The sequence below is a fragment of the Solanum dulcamara genome, chromosome 10 (genome assembly GCF_947179165.1).
Source record: "Solanum dulcamara chromosome 10, daSolDulc1.2, whole genome shotgun sequence".
NCBI lineage: Eukaryota > Viridiplantae > Streptophyta > Magnoliopsida > Solanales > Solanaceae > Solanum > Solanum dulcamara.
Window position 1 is genome coordinate 13,773,139 of NC_077246.1, and position 8,354 is coordinate 13,781,492.

An 8,354-nucleotide genomic window follows, 5' to 3' on the forward strand; every position below is an offset into this window, starting at 1 on the left:
TTATGATATGTGCCTACATATCTAGGACTAAGCTTTCCCCTTTTGCCAAAATGCATCACACCCCTTCATGGATGAGATTTTCAAGTATGCTTAATCATTTACCTCAAATTCAAGTTTCCTTCTCCTCACATTTGAATAAGACTTTTGTCGACTCTGGCATCCTTTAAACTTTTTTTGATAAATCTAACCTTTTCCATATCTTAATGTACCAAGTAAGGTCATATCAAGAAAACTTTACCAATTTCAAACCACCCAATAGGAGATCTACACCTCCTATCATATAGGGCCTCAAATGGTGCTATCTGGATGTTAGAATGGTAACTATTATTATATGCAAACTCGATCAATGACAAATGATGATACCAATTACCCTTAAAGTCAATAACATAAGCTCTCAAGATATCTTTCAAGGTTTGAATGGTACACTCGTCTTGACTATCCGTTTGAGGGTAAAAAGTTGTGCTAAGCTTAACTTGAGTACCAAGACCTTTTTGTGAGGACCTCCAAATCTGAGATGTGAATTGAGTACCTTGGTCTGAAATGATAGATAATAGAACACCATGAAGCTTAACAACCTCACGAATATAAAGTCTAGCATAATCCTCATCTGAATAAGAAGTCTTAATGACAAGAAAATGCACTGACTTAATCATTCGGTAAACAATCACCCAAATTGAATCATGTTGCCTATGGGTACGAGACAAACCCGTAATGAAGTCCATATTCATGGCTTCCCAATTCCAAGTAGTAATCTAAATGTCTTGAGTTAAACCTCTTAGTTTTTGATGATCAACCTTCACTTGTTGACAATTAGGAAATTTGGCCACAAACTCCACAATGTCCTTCTTTATGCTATTCCATCAATACACTTTCCTCAAATATTTATACATCTTTATGGAACCAAGATGAATAGAATACCGCAAACTATGAGCTTTAGAAAATATCATTTCCCTTAATCCATCAACGTCGGTAACACACAAATAGCATATCTATGCACACCATCTCCTCCTTGGGAGAAAGCCTCAATAGATGTTTTGGCAACCGCTTTCTTCAACTCAACCAAAGTAGGATCACTATCTTGCTTTGACTTAGCATTTGTCAGAAGGGATGATTTAGAACTATTTTGCACAACTATACCATCATCCTCAGAATCAACCAAGCGAACACCCAAATGAGATAGTCTATGAGCATCACAAACTAATTCCTTCTTTTCGTCCTCAACATGGGCAATACTGTTCATGAACAAACTACTTAGAACGTCGGCCATATTTGACTTATTCGGATGGTACAACACACTCATATCATAGTCCTTCAACAACTTAAGCTATCTCATTTGCCAAAGGTTCAATTCCTTTTGGTTGAATACATATTACAAACTCTTATGATCGGTGAATATATCAATATGGACACCATATAGATAGTGTCTCAAAATCTTCAAAGCAAACACAACTGCTGTGAACTCTACGTCATGGGTCGGATAGTTCTTTTTGTGTACCTTAAGTTGTCTAGAAGCATAGGCTATCACCTTACCATTTTGCATCAAAACACTACTACGACAAATCCTTGAAGCATCACAATACACCACAAAACCAGTGAAACTTTCTGGTAAAGTAAACACCGTAGCAAAAGTAAGTTTATCTTTAAACTCTTGGAAGATTTTCTCGCATTACTCGGGCTATTGGAATTTTACCTTCTTTTCAGTCAAAGTAGTCAAGGGCGATGTAATAGAGGAGAATCTTTCCATAAATAGTCTATAATTACCGGCTAAGCCAAAGAAACTTCAAATATTAGAAGGCGATAAATGTCTAGGCAAATTCTTAACTATTTTGGTTTTCTTAGAATTTACCATAATACCTTTAGCGAAGATAACATGGACAAATAAAGCAACTGACCTCAATGAAAACTCATACTTGCTAAACTTAGAAAATAATTGTCGGTCCTTGTGAACTTGCAAGACATTCCTCAAATGATTAGCATGCTTCTCTTTACTCCAAGATAAACCAAAATATCATCACTGAACACAATAACAAACATATCCAAGTATTTCTTGAACACCCTGTTCATCAAATCCATAAAAGTTGCAGGAGCATTCGTTAGTCCAAAAGACATAACCAAAATTCAAAGTGACCATACCGATTTCTAAAAGTTATCTTTAGAATGTCACATTCTCTCACTTAGAGTTGATGATAATTTGAACGAAGATCAATCTTTGAAAAGTAGCTTGTACTTTGAAGTTGATCGAAAAAGTCATCAATTCTTGGAATGAGACACTTATTCTTAATTATGACCTTGTTCAATTGACGATAATCAATACACATACAAAGAGAACCATCTTTCCTCCTCATAAAGAGAACCGAAACACCTCATGAAGAGATACTCAATTTTATAAAACTCTTATCCAACAAATGCTTCAACTTATCCTTTAACTTCTTAATTTCTGCTTGGGCCATTTGGTAAGAAGGGATAGAGATAGGTTAGGTATTAGAGAGAAGATCAATACCAAAGTCTATCTCTCTTTTGGGAGGGATACCTGGGAGATCATTAGAAAAAACTTTTGGAAACTCATTAACAACCAAAACTAACTCGAGAGTAGGAGCTTTGGATTCGTATCCCTAACCCCAAACTAAATGGTAAATGCAACCTTTGGAAATTATTTTTTGAGCTTTAAGGCATGAGATGAATTGAACTTTAAAAATGGAATTACTACCTTTCCAGTCTATGACTGTCTCACTAGAAAACTAAAACTTAACCATGTGGGTTCTACAACATATAGAAGCATAACATGCATGAATCCAATCCATCCCGAGAATGATATCAAAATTGATCATATCAAGCTCTACAAGATCAACTGAGGTGATTTTATGGAAAATTGAAACTAGACAACCTTTGTATACTCTTTTTACCCAAAGCTGAATCACCAATAGGATTATAGACAAAAAATCTCTAACAAGATCTTGGGATTAACAACAAATTTTATAACAAGATAAGGAGTAACAAATGATAGAGTAGCATGGACCTAAGAATACATAAACATCAAACTCAAAAACCTTTAACATACCAGTCACCACGTCGGGTGAATCCTCTAATTCCTGATGACTTTGGAGGGCATAAAATATATTTTGGTGCTGATCGCCACCCGAAGTAGTACCATGCTGATTCGGTTGGCTCATAGTAGTCTAAGCCTGAGTTTGGGCCTGGGGTTGATTACCACCTCTATAATCCTTCGCCTGATTACCCGATTTACCATACCTCAAATATACATCCATTCTCACTCTCCTCTATAGTTCCTTCCATATTTCTTGTATGGAGGAATGACTTGGCCATTTAGAGCTCCTTCTTGAACCTTAAGCTTAGGTACTCTATCCTTGTCGAACTTTGGTGTTGGAGTGTTTGAAGAATTTTGGTTGGAGTATCTTTGGTGAAATTGAGGGAGGCTACCATTTTCTAACTTGGCATGAGACTATCCACCGCTATTGGTTTGAGCCCTATTGAACTCCTTTCTAGATCTCTCTTTCAACTTCCCCTCTTCTATTTGTTTGGAATCTGTCATGAGCCTTGAGATATCCATCAAATTGATTAGCATAGAAGTTCTACATTCTTTTACCACCGAGTTAGATACACCCAAAATGAATTTGCTCATATGAGCCCTTGAATCTACAACCATGAAAGAAGCATATTTTGATAACTTTGTGAACTTGAGAGCATACTCCCTTACACTCACAATACCTTGTCATAAATTGAAGAACTCTTGAATTTTTGCCTTCCTTTGCTCAAGGGGAAAGAAACGGTCAAGAAATACCTCTTTGAACTCCTCCCAAGCAATAGGACCCACTTCTGCAACTCGTTTACCCCTTCATTGATCAAACTAGATTCTAGAGACTCTTTTCAATTGATAAGAGGCGAACTATGCCATCTTCATTGTGCTAACCCCCATAATCACCAACTACGATTTTATGGATGCTTTCAACAAATTCTTGTGAATCCTCATCCACCTTTGACATATGAAACTCCGGTGGGCTCATCTTTATGAAATAATGAACTTTTGTTGTCGCTGTACCAACATTTGGTTTCACGAGATTAACTACTTATCTGTTGGCTTGAGTTGCCACAACTTGAGTGAGAACATAGAAAGCAGATCGGAACTTTGCATGAGAGACTTGCTCATTCAAAGGATCATTCATAGCTACTTTCTCCTACACAAAATTTCTTCTAACAAGAATTCTTCGTGGAGGCATATATCTGTAATTGCAAAGAGAAAGCGTAAGAGGAAAAAACCTTAGAGTTCAAGTCTATCACATAGCACAGGAATGATGAAAGAACTAAAGGTTTTTTCCCTAAATGCCTCCTTTTCATAGGTGTGGCGTGCTTCACACTGATGAAGAATATTTTACTTGACACATTATGTTAGACTCCATAGGACACCTTAAACCTTGTGCTTCGATGCCAAGTTTTTCAAGACCCAAGCTAGGCCCTAGGCATGACACGATGATTAGAATCCGAGGGATCCCAACTATGCCTCTTAGCCTATTATACATGAGAATACATAAGGTAAATAAAGCAATAAAATTGGATCATAGATGCAGAAATTAGTCTCAAAATGAATGTTCTCAATAAAAAAGAAATAAATCTCAACTCAAATGGGAAACAATATAGACTACGTGAAGATCTAACATGCCTCGACTAGTCATATGGGGGGCCTAAGATAAGCTCCTAGATCACCCAAAATACGTAAGTAAAAGTCATAAAGAACATAAGGAATATATAAATTTTCATATCCTCAAAACATGATGACTCACCAACAATGAGGATAGTAATCAACTTAAGCCACAATTAGGATGTGCGTGATTGTCAAAACCTATATTATGATATAATGTAGGCAAACAATATACATTAGTACATGGCATGCACTAAATATGTGAGAAGCATGCATGAACAATGATAACATGACATAAGTAATATGAACATGAGATACATGACCGAATCTTGAAAATAAGAGTAAAACTTGAAAATATTTGAATAAGATCATAATCATGTGGTCAATGCATTATAAACATAGTAAGTACTTAGTCATAAGGCGTGGTCTGACTCTGAGAAAAGAAATTCCTATTTTTAGGTCCCATTACGTATACATTTGTGTGATATATGACCTTTAACCGACATATAGGAACATGTGAGCTATAACATGGAATCCGATGTAACTCCCACATTAAGAAAAGAGAGACTACTTTGCCAAGGTAGACTCCGTGAGAACCTTCTTTAACATTTAACTGTTTGTGGATCCACTAGCTAGGCCATATTGGCAAACCTAAGGTTGAACATACGAGCTCCATGAAAAGAAAGAAAAGTCATAACCTACCTATAGGTTGAACATACGAGCTCCAAATCACAATGCCAGAGCCTTTCCCTTTCGAGCGGTCTCAAAACACTGCCATGCTCTCAAAAATAGAATTACAATGTCGGTATGGGCATTTAGACACTAATTTCATAATTTTTGTTGACGAACCAATTTCAGGGTCTAAAATAGAAAATATGGGACCCACATCTGGAATTTCAAATTTGACCCCAAAAATAGGTTCTAAACATCACCACATGCTTACAAATCAATAAAATAACATAATTCGGGGTGTGAGACTACGCGGGATGAGCATGCAATCATAATTCGTAAAAATATGATTAAAAGGGTCAAAAATGGCAGCTTCTTGATCACCACATTTTGGAAAAATGAGACCCTTCCAACATAAATAAATTACACTACAACGATCCTTGTGAGAAACTCTACAGTCTAACCTCAAAAATCACAAATCGGAGTTCATATGATCAAGTTACAACCTCCACAATTTTAAGAAGATTCAACTCCAAAAATCACTAGAGCAGTAGCTAAATTCGATTTCTTACCTCACACGAAGCTTCTCCTCATGTTTCCAAGCTCACCACTAGATTCCCTAAAACAATCTCTTGAATTTGGACCTTTGAATCACCTAATTTGAGCTAGGAATGAGTGATATGTCATCCTTTAAAGTTTGATGCAAATGCTGAAATGTGACATATAAAAACTAAAGAGGATTCGATGAATTTTTTCTCCGTGAACGCGGTGAAAAGTGCTCCATGAATGCGGTGAACAGTGCTCTGCAAATGTGGAGAGTAACCAGGCTGACCCTTTATGAACACGACACTGTTCACCACAATCACGAAGGCCAAATTTTCCTACACCAGATATTAGCTAAAAAACTGATATTTCGCAAGTCCAAATACTAGATGGGGTGCTCAAAATTTGTTCGAAATCCCATGTGCACAAACAAAATATGCTATCTTACCAAATTCAACATTTTGGACTCAATGACATAGTTGAAATTTCCATACGAGGTCATTACAACTAAAAGCAGGTCCTACACCCAAAGGCCATTTTGAGCCAAATTCCACAACAAGCCTCAGAATTAGATCAAAAATCCTCAGAAAGCGAATAAAGGGTCGTTACTAGACCAACATCAACATTTCGGAACTAACCGCACTGTCAAAATTTTTGTTTGAGTGCATTTTCTGGGAAAGTTGACCAAAGTAAACTATAAGCCAAATTTCCAATTCAAAAGCGCTAAATGGCCTCAAACTCGAACCGATTACCTCGGTACTCATTTAGACCATGTTAATAGCCTAATTTGTCCATTCTAGAGTGAATGAAACCGTCAGAATTCCATTTTGAGGTCATTATGACTAAAGTCAACTTTTCAAGTTATAAAAACTGCAAAATAGGAAAATGGATCTAAAACCCAAATGAATGACTAGATGGCCATGCTACTGGCGCCAGCAAACAAAATGACCTGGGGTCACTATAAGAATGCTCTAAACAATGAAATGGAAGCAGTATTAACCTGGAGGGTCATTATAATTACAACGCAAGAAAGGCTGGTTTGGCACAGATTTATGTAGGGTTATCAACTAATTTTCTGAAGTTTTGATTTTGCTTTGGGTGAAAAACAGTGATGTATGAGAGATTCTACATTTTTATGTTGGGTTGGATTATTCAAGTTATGGTAGGTGACTTATGGGTGCACTACAGGAAGGACTTATAGAGCCCGTTTGGATTGGCTTTAAGTTGGTCAAAACCAACTTAAAGCCCCTTTTTAGCTTTTGGACGTGTTTGCCTAATGCTGACTTTAAGCCATAAAGTTCTTAAAGTCAGTCAAAAATGAAAAGTTAGGATTTCTAACTTTTTTTTTACAAAGTGCTTAAAGTCATTTTCTTTGACCATGGAAATTACTTTTATATCCCTTATATTTTAACTAAATTCCCAAACTACCTTTTTTTATTCTTTTAACCCTAAAATTCACATCATAAGCACTTTTATCCAAACACTCATCTGCTTATTTATAAAAATAACTTTCAGCACTTCAAAGTTTTAAAAGCACTTCATACATAAAAGTTACTTTTTTAAGCCCATCCAAATGGGCTCATAGTACTACACAGTTATTGAGGATTATGAGCTAGATTTATTCTACTTTGTTGATAGAAGCTACACAAACTGTTATAATGAGTTACATAGACACTTGGTGGTGAATAAACATTATGCACTTATGGTATAGGGTGATCAAGGGTTTCTCTAAGATTTGGCATGTGAAGGGTTATATGTGATTGATATTGGTTTCTGATTTAGTAGTTATAGCTCGAGAGAAATGCATTAACAGATTTGGAATTAGTGTTATCGGCCTTGGAATATGTCACGACCCAACCCTGTAGGCCGTGACTGGGGTCCGATCTGGACCCCCCGTACAATTAGCTATCAATGGTGGTAACATTGAACTGTAATTAAAATAATATTATGTAACCAAGCCCCACTGGGCGATAACATTTTCGTAAATCTGTAGCCCTTTTCGTTGGTATCACAACATGACAGGGCACACAAGCCGATAAGGCTGCCATAACATCATATCATATATCATGTACCATGTAGACCCATATGAATCACATTGACATACACAACCCACATATACATGTATGCAGACCTCTAAACATATAAATGACAACATATGGCGGGACAGGGCCCCCGCCGTACCCCTGAATGGATAAAACAATTTTTATACATCAGTGGACAGTATCAAAAAGTAGGCCCCGATATAATTGAGCCTCTTCCAGCTGAGATGCATAGAATCCTAAGCTGACGGACTCCCAAAATCTGTATCTGTACCTATGGGCATGAACGCAGCCCCCTGGGAAAGAGGGTCAGTACGACATATGTACTGAGTATGTAAAATGTAACATAATATACTAGGGGTATATTCGAAATAGAGAGGCAGGGGAACAAATTATTAAATCGAAGTCATGTACCTGTACTCTATGAATCACAAAAGCATGCATGCTAA